Source organism: Macrobrachium nipponense, chromosome 4, assembly GCF_015104395.2.
Source record: "Macrobrachium nipponense isolate FS-2020 chromosome 4, ASM1510439v2, whole genome shotgun sequence".
Classification (NCBI taxonomy): Eukaryota; Metazoa; Arthropoda; class Malacostraca; order Decapoda; family Palaemonidae; genus Macrobrachium; species Macrobrachium nipponense.
In genome coordinates, this window is record NC_061100.1 from 106,375,832 (window position 1) to 106,391,134 (window position 15,303).

Consider the following 15,303-nt stretch of genomic DNA (forward strand, 5'->3'; position numbering starts at 1 on the left):
AAGGGTATGGCCAGCAGAAACTTAAGCATTTTTCATTATTAGAACATTATTTTTATCCAACGCCTACGTTTCGGATACAAATCCCATCTTCAGGGCTAAAAACAGGGAAAAAATTAATATTCTATACATTAAATCAGACTAAAATGGGGCACAGTAATAAATTATGCTTTTTTTAAAAATTATATAGACTAATTAACAATATATCAGTGAAATTCGAATTTTATATAAAAGTAAGACGGTAACTAATTGCATAAGAGATCAACAGTAAAAAGCAAAGCTACTAAGAACAATGACACTTTCAAAATAAATAAACAAACAAAACACTTGAAAAACACAAACCACACGTGAACAAATAAGAAAATTACATTATTACTAAAGACAGAGAAAAACATGAATCCTAAAAGGCAAAAAATTTCTGTATATGATTACAAAAGGAGAAAAAGTTTGATTTAAAATTAATAATAGTTTGTATTATATGAATAAATTTATATATTATAATATATAATCTATATATATATATATATACATATATTATATATATATATATATATATATATATATATATATATATATATATATATATATATATATATATATATATAAAGGCGGACACAACTCACCGGTAAAAAAAGTATAGATAATAATGAATAAGTAAAATAAGTATTATTAATTTTTGGACAATAAACAAGGGGGAGAGGCCACAAAACAAAAAATAGCGAAACGAGAACTCACCGGTACAGAAGTATAGATAATACTGAATAAGTATTATTTATTTTTGACAAAAGGGGAGAGGCAAACACAAAGGCGAGAAGGTAGAAAGGGCGAATGGTCTATTAAATAATGTTCAGTTGTTCAGCAGTTGAATTGTTGTTGAGGGTTGGTGACAATTGTTTAATGAAGAGGGACTCGAGAATGGGTAATGACCGGTTATCTATTGCTTGGGATAAGATTTCAAAATCATTGCACTGAATGCTATGTTTACATTTTATTGCATGGTTGCGTATTGCAGAAAATTCTTTCTTAGATAAAGAATCCTGTTCGGTGACTGACACCCGATGGCAACTTTTTGACAATAACGGTTTGAATGATCAGACATATCGGTCTTTTTATAGTACTGGCCCTTCTTTCAGTTCCTTGTATGGGTTACCTAAAATCCATAAAGAAAATGTTACTTTACCTTCAATATTAGCTGCCTATAACTCGCCAAATTTTGCCTTAGCCAAATTTCTAGTCCCCCTACTCAACGGTTTAACAAGCTATGAACATATTACTGAATTCCTCCCAATTTATTCCCGAGATTTTACAGCAACACCCTAGTCATTTTATGGTTAGTTACGATGTATCCTCACTGTTCACCAATGTACTACCTCTCACCGAAACCATAGATATAATAATTAGTGCTTTATTTCCTACTGAAGATAGTGTTTTTGAAGGTTTTGATATTGACTCTTTTAGGAAACTTTTGGAACTGGCTGTGATGGATAACTATTTCATTTTTAACGGGAAAATTTACAAACAAACCGATGGCATGGCAATGGTCTCTCCTTTAGGTACCACATTTGCCAATATTTTTATGTGTCACTTGGAAAAACTATTTCTTGACCAGTGTCCTTCATCTTTTAAACCCATTTTTTTATAAAAGATACGTAGAGATACGTTTGTACTTTCTAAAGATAAAGATCATGCACATTTGTTCCTTAATTTTATTAACTCATTTCATCCGAACATAAATTTTACTATGGACATAGAATCGAATAACGAACTGCCATTTTTAGATATAACAATTTCACGATATAATGATAAATTTTTAACAGGTGTTTTTAGAAAGAAGACTTTTACTGGTTTGGGAAAAAATTTCTTTAGCTTTTGTCCATTGGTTTTTAAACTTAATGTATGAAAGACATTATTGTGTAGAGCTTATAATTTGTCAGACAACTGGATCAAATTCCATAAGGAGGTAGTTTTCTTACAAAACTACTTTAGCAGAAATTGCTATCCATCCCACCTATTTGAGAAAATCTTGAGAGTTTTTAAATGACATTGTTAAACCGAAAACTTTTAATGTACCTAAAAAAGAACTGTATATATGCTTGCCTTTTTGTTCAACATATAAACTTGTAAAACGAGAGCTCACCGTCGTACTAAGCAATATGTACCCATACGTTAAATTTAATTTTATCTTCAAGAGCCTCTTAAAAATCAGAAATCTTTTCAAGTTCAAGGACACCCTACCGCAGTTGATGCGATCTTCAACGGTATATTTGTTTACTTGTCCCAAATGTAATTTGGGAACCTACGTCCGTAATTCTAGTCGGCTGTTGACGGTTCGCATCGATTGCCATCGGGGTGTCAGTCACCGAACAGGATTAACTTTCTCTAAGAAAGAATTTTCTGCAATACGCAACCATGCAATAAAATGTAAACATAGCATTCAGTACAATGATTTTAAAATCTTATCCCAAGCAATAGATAACCGGTCATTACCCATTCTCGAGTCCCTCTTCATTAAACAATTGTCACCAACTCTCAACAACCATTCAACTGCTGTACAACTGAACATTACTTAATCGACCATTCGCCCTTTCTACCTTCTCGCCTTTGTGTTTGCCTCTCCCCTTTTGTCAAAAATAAATAATACTTATTCAGTCTTATCTATTACTTCTGTACCGGTGAGTTCTCGTTTCGCTGATCTCCTTTTGAAATCATATACATAAATTTTTTACCTTTTAGGATTCAATGTTTTTCTCCTGTCTTTAGTAATAATGTAATTTTCTTAGTTGTTCACGTGTGGTTTATGTTTTTTAAGTGTTTTGTTTGTTTATTTATTTTGAAAGTGTCGTTGTACTTAGTAGCTTTGCTTTTTACTGTTGATCTCTTATTCAATTAGTTACCGTCTTACTTTTATATAAAATTCGAATTTCACTGATATATTATTAACTAATCTATATATTTTCTTAAAAAATCATAATTTATTGCTGTGCCCCATATTAGTCTGATTTAATGTATAGAATTTTATTTTTTTCCCTGAAGATGGGATTTGTATCCCGAAACCTAGGCGTTGGATGAAAAGAAAGTTTTAACAAAAAATGCTGAAGTTTCTGCTGCCCATACTCTTTTTATGAATATATATATATATATATATATAGGATATATATATATATATATATGTATATATATATATATATATATATATATATATATATACATATATATATATATATATATATATATATATATATATATATATGACTGGTGAAAATGTTCTGTTACAACAGAATTCCATCTAATAAAAGGAGCCCATAAAAACACCAAAATATAGAGAGAAAAATACTATATTTCAGAGACTGCTGTCTCTCTCTTCAGGTAGATGAATGAGAAAAGTTTACAGAAAAGGTGGTATTTATACCAAGAGGACCATCCACAGGTAAGCCAATTTAGGTTACCCCCACTGATAATCTTCCTTTAATCTTCTTAAGTGTTGGTTGAATGAAAATCTTGTCGATCACATCTGAATCCCATGCTCCTTTTGAGATGATCATTACCTGCCTCTCTTTTATTTAGGCCGATTCCATCATTTGAGTCTTGTACCGGCAGTTGCTGCTATAAATTATACGTGACAAATTCCAGTTTATTCTATGATTATGTTCATTTATATGGTTGAAAATAGCTGAGATCTGTTGTCCATACCTAACTGACCGTTTGTGTTGTATTAATCTCTGGGGAAGTGATTTTCCTGTAAATTCGATGTAATATTGGTCACAGTCCTGGCATGGGATTTCGTAAAACCCTGTGTCGCTGGGGGATGTCTCTTGTTGGAAGTTAATCAGGGATTTGGCTAAGGTGTTTTTGTAAGTAAATGCAAAATGGTTAGTGTCATGATAATTGCTTTACAGCAAAGAAAGATAAAGGAAAGGAAAACACATCTTCGAGAAGTTCTGCAGCAAGGAGGCATTTGCGCATGTGTTGGAGGTTCTAGTGATGGCTCTAGAATCGGCAGGAGTGTTGGTGAACGCAACAGGCGCCGAAGTGTCGTGAGAAACGCTGCGATTTCTGATGCAATACATCTTTGAGATTCTTCTAAATCGTTCCCGTAATCTCGGGAGCCTGTGACGCTCTGTGGTAGCCCGGCCCCCAGATTACCATATAAATACAACTGACGAAGTAGGAGAAGGGAGAGATCATCATCAGAGAGTCACAGATCTGATCAGTGAAAGCTCTGCAGCAGAGATCAGAGATCATCCGAGAGAGATAAGAGAAGAAGGATCAGGGAGAAAAAGGCGCCTGAGAATTGATCGAATTCTGGTGAAGTCGTCGTCAGGAGTGGATGACCGAGTTATTTCGACGTTGAGCAAGACTTCAGAGAACAAATGTTCTGCGAGAGGTTTTGAGAAGTTCCTGCCCTTCGAGTAACAAGAATAGACATTATTTTCTGCAATACGGAGTCAAGAAGTTGTATGCAATTTCAATTCTCCTTTTTGTGTAGCCATCGCTTCGAGTTGCAAAACTGGTTGGCAAGTACTTTCATTACCTCTGTTCCCCCAGTTTATGCAGTGTAAAATTCTGCATTTATCTTTGTTAGTAAGCTTGTAAATAAACCTTGGTTGTGTTTGTGTATCTTTCTATATTCGGGTCCCCAGTTTCAATTGTTGGTGTTGAATTCTTTTTTGTTTATAATAATATCGAACTTGGAGTGGACCTCTCTCTCTTTCAGTTCGTAACATTGTGGCGACCTTGGCCAGTAATATTCAGCACTTTAACAGTTTGAAACAGGAAGAATAGAGAAAGAACCAGAATGAGTGAGATGGTGAAAGAGTTTATTGAGTCGAGTAAGCTCCTAGGTCTAGAGGGGAATGATCTCCGTGAGTATGTTGAAAAGAAAGAAAGAGAGAAGTATGAGAGAGATAAAAGAGCGGCTGAGAGAGAGGAAAGAGCAGCTGAGAGGGAAATGCAGCAAGAGAAAGAGAGAGAAGCAATGAAAATGCAGCAAGAGAGAGAAATGTTGGTAATGCAGCAGGAAGAAAGAGAGAAGGTACGTATGCATGAGCAGGAAGAGAGAGAGAAAGAACGTATACATGAGTTGGAAATTGCTTGGTTAAGGCAAAGCACTCTTAACAGTCAGTTAGGCCAGAACGAAAACGAAGCTGATAAGTTAGGCATGAGTGCAGTGCTGAAATTAGTACCAAAGTTTGATGAGGAAGATGTAACGAAATATTTCATGTGTTTTGAGAAGTTAATGGAAAGAGTAGGTTCTCCTAAAGTAATGTGGACTTTATATTTACAGTCAGTTTTGAGTGGTAGGGCATTGACTGTGTATGGTTGCATGTCTAAGGAGGAATGTGATAATTATGATATTGTGAAAGAAACTGTTCTTAGCACGTACAGGTTAGTTCTGGAGGTGTACCATAAGAAATTTAGAAGTTTGAGAAAGGATGAGAATATTACGTATGTCGAATACGGAAAGAAGTTAGAAAGGCTGTTTTTTGATTGGTTAACTTCGGCTAAAATTAATGATTTTGATGGTTTGAAGAACTTAGTGTTGTTAGAAAACTTCAAAGGTAACGTATCCCCTGAGATTAAGCTTTATATAGAAGATAGGCGAGAAGTATCTTTCGCAGGAGCAACTAGGTTAGCTGACGAATATAGTCTAACTCATAATTTAGGTGTTAGTAAGAAACGAAATGACCCTTTATCTGGTAGAGTACAAAACAGTGAAGGTTTCAGTTCTAGTAATAGCAATGCGAGTAAAAGTGACTATTCCTGTTATACATGCGGAAAACCTGGTCATACGTCTAAGGTTTGTAAGAGTAAAGTGGTATCTAGTGGCTCAGAATTAATTTGTTTCTGATGTAATGGGAAAGGGCATTTAGCGAGAAATTGTGCAGTAGAAAGGAAGGACGTTAAGAAATCAGTGTCTCTAGTTAACTTTTTGTCAATTTTTGGTGAATTTCTGTCAGAAGGTGTAGTTTCCTCTCTTGGAGGAGTAGATTCGAGAGAGGTGGTCTTGCTTCGAGACACAGGAGCTGCTGTCTCACTGAGTAGGAGAGAGAGTATGCAAGACAGGGCAGAAATCAATATGGAAGAAAAAGTCAAGTTAGGTGGATTTCCTAACACTTGCGTTCTTTGTCCTTTGTTGAAGTTGAACTTAGAAAGTCAGGTAGTGTCAGGAGAAGTGAAACTTGCAGTTGTTGACAGTTTGCCTGTTGATGGCATTGACATTATTGTCGGTAATGACTTAGCTTTATCCAAGAATGTGAATCCTGTTGTGAGGGATATTCCAGTGCCTGAAATGGTAGTAACTAGGTCAGGTTTAGATACAGACATAGACTACTATCATAATTTGTTTGTGGATTCGAACGAGTGTGATTTCATGGATTCGAACAAGAGTGAGTTCGTGGATTCTAACGAGTGTGATAGAGGTGGCGAGGTTGATCTTGGCATGAGTGTGGCTGAGAAACCTAACTCTATCGTTGATAGTGATAGCCAAGGGGAAGGCGTAGCTGTCGAAAGTAACGTAGTAAATGTACCGGTATCTAGTACTAGTTATGGTGATGAATTAGGCCCTAACGTTTTGGATAAGGATGAGCTAGTCAAGTTTCAGAGAGAGGATGAGACAGTAACCCGAATTTTTTAATGTGAGCTGGATGATGATCTTGATGATGTGTGTAAGGAAACTTTTTGATTAAAGGACAAAGTTTTGTGTCGTTATGTTCATCCTAAGTCAGGTAGTAAAGGGGAAATCACCGAACAATTAGTGGTTCCTAGGAAGCTTCGTGAACTAGTTTTGAAGTTAGCACATGATAAGCAAGGACATTTAGTAGTAAATAAAACTTTCAAGTGTATTAGTAGGGCGTACTTTTGGCCTAAAAGGAAAAGTGACATAAAGAGGTATGTTTTAAGCTGTCATGAATGCTAAATTGCCGGGAAACCGAATCAAGTAATTCCCAAAGTTCCGTTGTGTAATATTTCTTCAGTAGGCGAACCTTTTCAGAATGTAGGTATCGATATGGTCGGACCTTTGCCTAGACGTAAGGGTAGAGAAGATTGGACAACTAATCTTGAGTATTATAAAAAAAATTTAAGAGATGTTTGGCAACTAGCAGAGGAGAATGGAAGAATGGAAGCGCGAACGGATGTCAAGGGGAAACTAAAGGGAAACATGATCTTAGAGCAAAAAAGAGAAGTTTGTGTATAAGAGATAAAGTTTTAGTACTAGTCCAGAAAAAGGTTCCGCTTTACCTTATAGATTCGAAGGTCCTTTTTATGGGTAAGAGTAGAGCAAAGTCAATGAATGTAAACTTGCTTCAGTGTTCTATGTGACAGTGTTACTGAGAGAAATTAGTTTTGAGAAAACGCAAGAGGTGTTTTAGCATTTCAAAGTTTTAATCAGAGTTCAGAAAACGGAAAAGGTAAGAGGAAAGGATAATGTGATAGCTAATAGCCTCTCTAGATTTTCCAGAATGAATAGCCTAATGACCGTTTTCTGTTTTCGCATGAGTGAGTGTGTGAGTGGAGAAGTGTGCGTGTTTGACTGGATGAAATCTTTATGCAGAATTGTTCCCCACTGTTTAATTCTTGTTTCTCTTTGAAAAAAAAAATCAGTTGATTTCATTTTTTTCTCTTTTTGGGGGGACGTTTCATGGTAATTGCTTTATAGCAAAGAAAGATAAAGGAAAGGAAAACACATCTTCGAGAAGTTCTGCAGCAAGGAGGTATTCGCGCATGTGTTGGAGGTGCCTGTTCTCATGATGGTTCTAGAATCGGCAGGAGTGTTGGGGAACGCAACAGGTGCCGAAGTGTCGTGAGAAACACTGCGATTTCTGATGCAATACATCTTTGAGATTCTTCTAAATCGTTCCCGTAATCTCGGGAGCCTGTGACGCTCGCTGATACCCCTGCCCCCAGATTGCCGTATAAATACGACTGACGAAGTAGGAGAAGGGAGAGATCATCATCAGAGAGACTCACAGATCTGATCAGTGAAAGCTCAGCAGCAGAGATCAGAGATCATCCGAGAGAGATAAGAGAAGAAGGAACATACGAAGTATCAGAGAGAAAAAGGTGCCCGAGAATTGGTCTAATTCTGGTGAAGTCGTCGTCAGGAGTGGACGACTGAGTTATTTCGACGTTGAGCAAGACTTCAGAGAAGAAACGTTCTGCGAGAGGTTTTGAGAAGTTCCTGCCCTTCGAGTATCATTTTCTGCAATACGGAGTCAAGAAGTCGTCTGCAATTGCAGTTCTTCTTTTGTGAAGCCATCGTTTCGAGTCGCAAAACTGGTCGGCAAGTACTTTCATTACCTCACTGATCCCCCAGTGTAAGATTTTACCTTTTTTATGTAAATAGGAGATACCATTCTGCATTTATCTTTGTTAGTAAGCTTGTAAATAAACCTTGGTTGTGTTTGTGTATCTTTCTATATTCGTATCCCCAGTTTCAACTGTTGGTGTGAATTCTGTTTTGTTTATAATAATATCGAACTTGGAGCGTACCTCTCTCTCAGAGGCCATAACAGTTAGATTTTCCAAGGGTCTGAGTCACAGTCTTAATCGTGCCCAGATGTGGAATTTTTATTTTATTCTTCGGTGTATCACTGGCCTTGTATTGAGGAGGTCGGTAGAAAATTACGTTTGCTCTGTGAATTGCTTTCTCAATTATATGGTCAGGATACATTAAAGACGAAAGTTGCTTACGAATTACTTCAAATTCCTTTTCCAGGAAATCTGGGGAACAAATTCGTAAGGCTCTTAAGAACAGGTTGCTGGCTACACCTATCTTGATAGCGATGTCATGATAGCTAAAGTAGTGAATGTATGAAAGTGAAAATGCTGGTTTTTTGTATATGGTAAATTTGTATTCAACTTTAAATTTGATACTGGGCACTAATGTGTTTAATTTTGAAAGGAATTCATTAAAATTGCCCCACCTATTATCCCAAAATGTTAGAATATCATCTACCTATCTCATCCACAGCATGTTTTTGGGTTTTATTGCATTTATTACTGTAGTTTCAAAATATTCCATGTATAGATTGGTTAAAACAGGACTTAAAGGACTACCCATACTACACCCGAATTTTTGCATATAGAATGATTCCCCGAATGAAAATACGTTATTGAGATGCACATAATTCAACTAACTTTATTATTTTGTCAAGCGCCAATGGGAAATGATCTGAATAAAGGGATAATTTTAAATGAAAACTGAAGAACGTCCTGTACTGTTACTTTTGTGAATAGGGAATCTACGTCAAGGCTTAAAAGTTTTATGTTGTGAAGTGGTATATGTGCTTCTCTGAATTTGTGACAAAAATCTTCCGAATGTTTAATGTGACTGGGAGAAAAAGTGCCTAAAAAAGGAGAAAGAAATTTTGTAATTGAAAGCTCCGGCACATGAAACGATGGGTCTGAATGGAAGATTGCCTTTGTGAGTTTTGGGAAGGCCATAAAAGTAGGGTAGTTTAGGATTAATTACTTTAAATTTCTCTAATAGTTCAATACTCTTTTTGTCTTGGCCAATTAATCTCACTTTCCGAAAAAATTCTGTGGGGACGTTTTGGAGGGGATTTTTTGTCAGTTTGTCGTAAGTGTTTGTGTCGCTAAGGAGTTGGTTGATTTGGTCGAGGTAGAAGTCTTTGTCCATTGTTACGATTTTGCCGTCTTTGTCGGATCTACTAATCATAACATCTAACTTTTTTAGTGAGCGGATGGCTATCATAAATCTACTGGGAACAGGATATTTCTTATTTAGGTCAGTTAAAGCATATAGTAACACTCCTTTTAAACATATCTCTTCACTGTTGTAGTTTTTGTCAGATATGAATTTAGCAAAAGCCACTATGAAGTCTAGGTTGTTTTTGCGGTTTGGCATAAGGGGAAAGGATAAGCCTAGATTTAAAACTAAATGTTGGTATAAATACTACCTTATCTGTAAACTTTTCTCATTCATTTACCTGAAGAGAGAGACAGCAGTCTCTGAAATATAGTATTTTTCTCTCTTTATTTTGGTGTTTTTTATGGGCTCCTTTTATTAGACACACCCACACACACACATACATATAAATATATATATATATATATATATATATATATATATATATATATATATATATATATATATATATATATATATATATATATATATATATATATATATATATATATATATATATATATATATATATATAATATATATATATATATATATATGAACTTGCAGGAACAAAGATACCTTTCGTTGTCCTATGGGATATATAAATTCGATGTAGAAAAATTGAATTAACTTCACCTTTACCATGAGCATTAGTAATTCAGGTGCCCGCTCTTCAATCTTATGATGCATTGAACTGGTCCTTCAATATAAATAACTAGAGTTTTCTCTTCTTAGGAGTAACTTGCTCCTTATTACATATTCTACAATTGGAGAAGTTTAGTCATCCTCGCAAGGCGCTGAAATATGCAAAGCCCATTAAATATAACTTTGAAAGAAAAATACTGAATGCTTTCTACAGATATTTTTTACTTCCTTACCCTCGTTTGGGTGGCCAGTCATTTTTTCATTTTCAATAATATATATATATATATATATATATATATATATATATATATATATTTATATATATATATATATATATATATATATATATATGATATATATATATATATATATATTATATATATATATATAATATATATATATAGATATATATATATATATATATATATATATATATATATATATATATATATTTATAGGAACTCATCACACATAAGCATGTGTTTCGAAGAAATAAATTCCTGACACGCATCGGTAGCGAACATTGGTCTCTCAAATGACCCGCATATGTCATAATGACCTGTGTGGGTCAGTTGGTAGTGCTCGGTTCAATATATTTATATATATATATATATATATATATATATATATATATATACTATATATATATATTATATCTATATATATATATATATATATATATTCGTTAAAAGCAATTGCTTTAGTGGCATCCATAAGTTTCTTGCAGGTATCTTCATACCGACGAAGTTTTTTTCGATTCTCATTCGTCAATTTTTGGTGAAAAATACGCAGACTTCCTTCTTCCATTTACTGAATTTTGTCGCGACAGCTGTTTCGCCTTTTGGCATTATCAAGCGACTACTGACTTACAATCTGGCGTTTCAGCCTATGTATTTCATCGTCTGGGAAGTATGACCTTGAGGTATGGGTACTAGTCTAGGGATTAACATCTTAAGGGTGTTGTTTTGGATACAAAGAACATAAGGACATATGTACTGCGACAATAAAAGTGAAACAAAATATAATGCCGTGTGCTACTGTTTCCTTAAATGTATGTTTAAAATTTAATATGTTGCATGTTGCTTTTAAATTAAAAATGACAAAATTACATACAGGAATAAAAATGAATGTAGAAATCTAAATACAGGAATAACAAAAAAACATTTTATAGCATGCATAAAGGTACCAATCAGACCATTTCTGTTTATACATAAATGTGTATAAAACTAAATTTGAGTGAGTGAGCGTGTGTGTGTGTGTGTGTGTGTGTGTGTGTCCAAATGGTCTACGTTGGTTAAAGGCTGCAGATTCGTGTTGGGCGGGGCCTCAGCGACCTGAGCAAGGATGCTACTTGGCTCTCGCTGGGTCCTTTCATGTCTTATAAGGGGCGCGATGTTCTTGGTGGGTTGGGGCGTGCTGTCTGGTCCCTGTTGGCTTGAAGATGCCTGCAAGAAACTTATTGATGCCACTAAAGCAATTGCTTTTAACGAAAATTGTATAAGAGAAAAACTATGCCCCAAAAGTATATATATATATATATATATATATATATATATATATATATATATATATATATATATATATATCTATATATAAAATAAAAAAAAATTAACAAAAAAAAATAAAAAAGACAGCTTCTGCAGTAGGAGTAAAAAGTTATTTAAAATCTTTTGTATTTATTCTTGACACATTCGACACTCCGTTTAACGGTTCTAAACATTCTTTATAGGTTGTATTAAAAAATTAAATTAAGTCATTTTAAAATACCCGAGTCGTAGGGCAGAACTCTTTAACATAATCTATTACCGAAATAATACCATTAGTAGTCTTTCATGTATTACTGAAGAGAAGCTAAGTTATAAGTTTAATCTTGTTCGTCTAAAAAATATCTCGAAGACAGACACATGATTTCAAAGAAAGAAATATTAAAAAAAAAAAATGATTAAAATTTTATATATATATATATATATATATATATATATATATATATATATATATATATATATATATATATATTACCAGTACAAGAAATACATTCGTGAACTGGAAATGCCGAATTGAAGATACTGATCGCAGAAGGTCCGGGTTTAATAAGGTATTCGATACCACCCGCAGGAAACATCTAGTCTACTCTCAGCGTCCAATAACATTCTAATTCCCACGCTATTACAATTTCAGGCCCCAGAAATCCACGGCCCTAAAACGTCATATTGATTCTGCGTGTTATATATATGGAATGACTGAATATGCTGAATTACTGCTATCAGTCCAGCTATTATTCATCCATTTCTTTGTTTTCTATTTTCGTTTACTCGGGGAGTATGACTACAAACTATTTTGTTGTTATTGTTCTGCTTGGGGGAAAGGAAAGCCCTATGGAAGAACCTAAGAAGGTCTTAAAATGGTAATTCGCGTTGCGTTAAAGATGCAGGAATTTTAGGATAGGATATTTATCATTTATTCATTAGCGTGAAAATAAAAAAAAATAATGTACATGTTAAACAGTAAAGAAAAATTATTTCTAATGAAATATATAAAGTATTTATTTTAACTTTCGTTGGTGAAACAAGGCTCCATTTGACCGTAGACTTTAGCACGTTTTAATTTACTTTAGGTTAGGAATATAATGTTTACAACTTACGTTTGAGGGGAAAATCTTACACGCGGCCCGAGTAAGCTGAAGGTCGGATCAAGCCTTGCATTTTATCACAATCATTAATGGGATATATTTCTGATATATTCACGTAGTTTATAAGTATTAACTTACTGGGCTGTGTTTGGAGATCTCTTGTTTAATAAGTATGAATTAATTATCTCTAATGCTGTAAAAAAAAATCAGTCATTTTTATACAGCACCTTGCAAAAACTATAACAATAAGAGGCTTTTCAAATGTTTAGAATACGACCGACAATCGAGTTATCGACGTAGAAGTTAGCAAAGGCTACGAAGATGACAAAGATTGATGGAAAATGACAGCGGAGTGATACGAGATATAACAGCAGAAAAGTTGTCAGTTCGATATTGTCATAAATAATGAACAGTACCATTTCTAAAAACGTGCTCTATTTTTGGAGACCGAAGAATATAAATATATTGGAATCTGGCAATTATTTGATACTTACGTCAATAAGATGAGACGAGATTTCAAGGGCGTAACGCACCGATAGAAAAAATATACAGATATCTAGAAAGGTAAAGAAAATTATAGAGATTCCATACTATTTGCTGACATGAAAATAATGTGCATAGGTTAGACATTAGAGATGACTCACAGTAGTAGCAGCTATACGATTCGTTTACCTTTCTTCCTTTTTTATGAAAAATAAATTATTCTTGTCTTAGAAGTTGTTTTATCACTTCACTGAGTGAAAGCAGCAGATGAATAAGCCTGTGTTTGGTATAATGCAATTTTCGATTATAATATTGTGAGCAGGGGAGACTTAACTGTCGACTTCTTTTCGAAATTTATTCAAATTCATTCCCCCTCATTAATTTTCAAAGACCAGTTTTGATTCGTTATCTATCAAACGGATTTTACAATATAATTCAACTGAAGATTTGCCTCGTTGCAAACTGAAGTTTTTTTTTTCCAATTACCGTTAAAAACACGTCAAGTGTTCGCCGTCAATAATGACTTTTCCCAGAAGACTAAAAAATAATGACATTAGTATCGGTCTATTTTAAATATTTCCTTTTCTACCTCTTTCCCTGCTGACAAAAAGAAGAAGAAAAAAAAAAAGGAAAAAAAAAAGGCTTCCCAGTTTATGTTTCAAAATCGTTGGTCGGAACCCACATGAACCGCAAAAGTCTGGCAAAATATTTAATGGAGATTTTCGTCCTGAGATACGGTTTCTGAAACGTTAGGTGTCACCTTTTCTGAGTTTGATTTCATAACTCGCCATTTTGACATTCAGAATTTTTATTTATTCGTAAGATACCTTCAGACTCTTTTCATAAATTCTCCTGTATTCTTGTATTTCAAAATGGAAGCCGAACTGGAAAATTCAGCTTCTTTCCGACCATGACATTTCACAATCTTGACATTTAAAAGTAAAAAATAATAATAATAAATAAATAAAAATAAATAAATTGCTTGCATTTGTTTCCGTGAAATAAATTGCTACATTTCAAGCTGTAGGCAAAACTGACCCATTTTTATTCCTAAGACTTGCTCAATTTCTCTCTTCAAACATCAGAGAATGAATTAAATAACAGTACTTCATGTCAAGCTTCGTGAAACTGTAGGGATTGTTCTTTTAAATGGGTTAGAAAGAAAGAATTTTAACTTAGTGGAACTAATAATAGTCCTTTACCGATTTGAATAATGAAGACGCGTAGCCTTCACGACAAGGACTACTAATGTATATTGTTGTCACTGGAACGCTTTTTGAGAAAATCATAGACGAGTGAAGCGAAACATGATAAATTTTCTTGACAATTTAGTATAATAACTCTATAAATGTACTCAAACTATCGCATAGCCATACACTTCAACTAACACTTAACTATGAGATTACATCTTTCTCTTGGTATTCTATGCTTGTTCATTCTTCTAAAACAAGCGGGAGCCTTAACAGGTAAATGATATGAGAGGAGAGAGACAGAGAGAGAGAGAGAGAGAGAGAGAGAGAGAGAGAGAGAGAGAGAGAGAGGGTGGGGTTTGATTGCTTATTAATGTATATGTATGGATGCACGAGCATTTAAACGAATGGAAGGTATATAATAATAATTAATAAAAGCCAAAAGGAAAAGCCCGGGTCCATATCAAACTAACTACCCGTCAAATTGGAAACAGCAGAAAGGACGAGTTTATGGATTCGTATCGACCTGCAAGACTGAATCCTACGATTAATGAGGAGGTGTCACATCAAAGGATCCTGTGAATGTAGGACAGTTTAATGGGATTTGTGGACAATGTATACCCTATAGAATTCTGTCCTTTGATCGCTACAAAAGGGACCAACCTCATTACCCAGGTGGGTCACAATATAGTATCTGTAATAAATGTAAC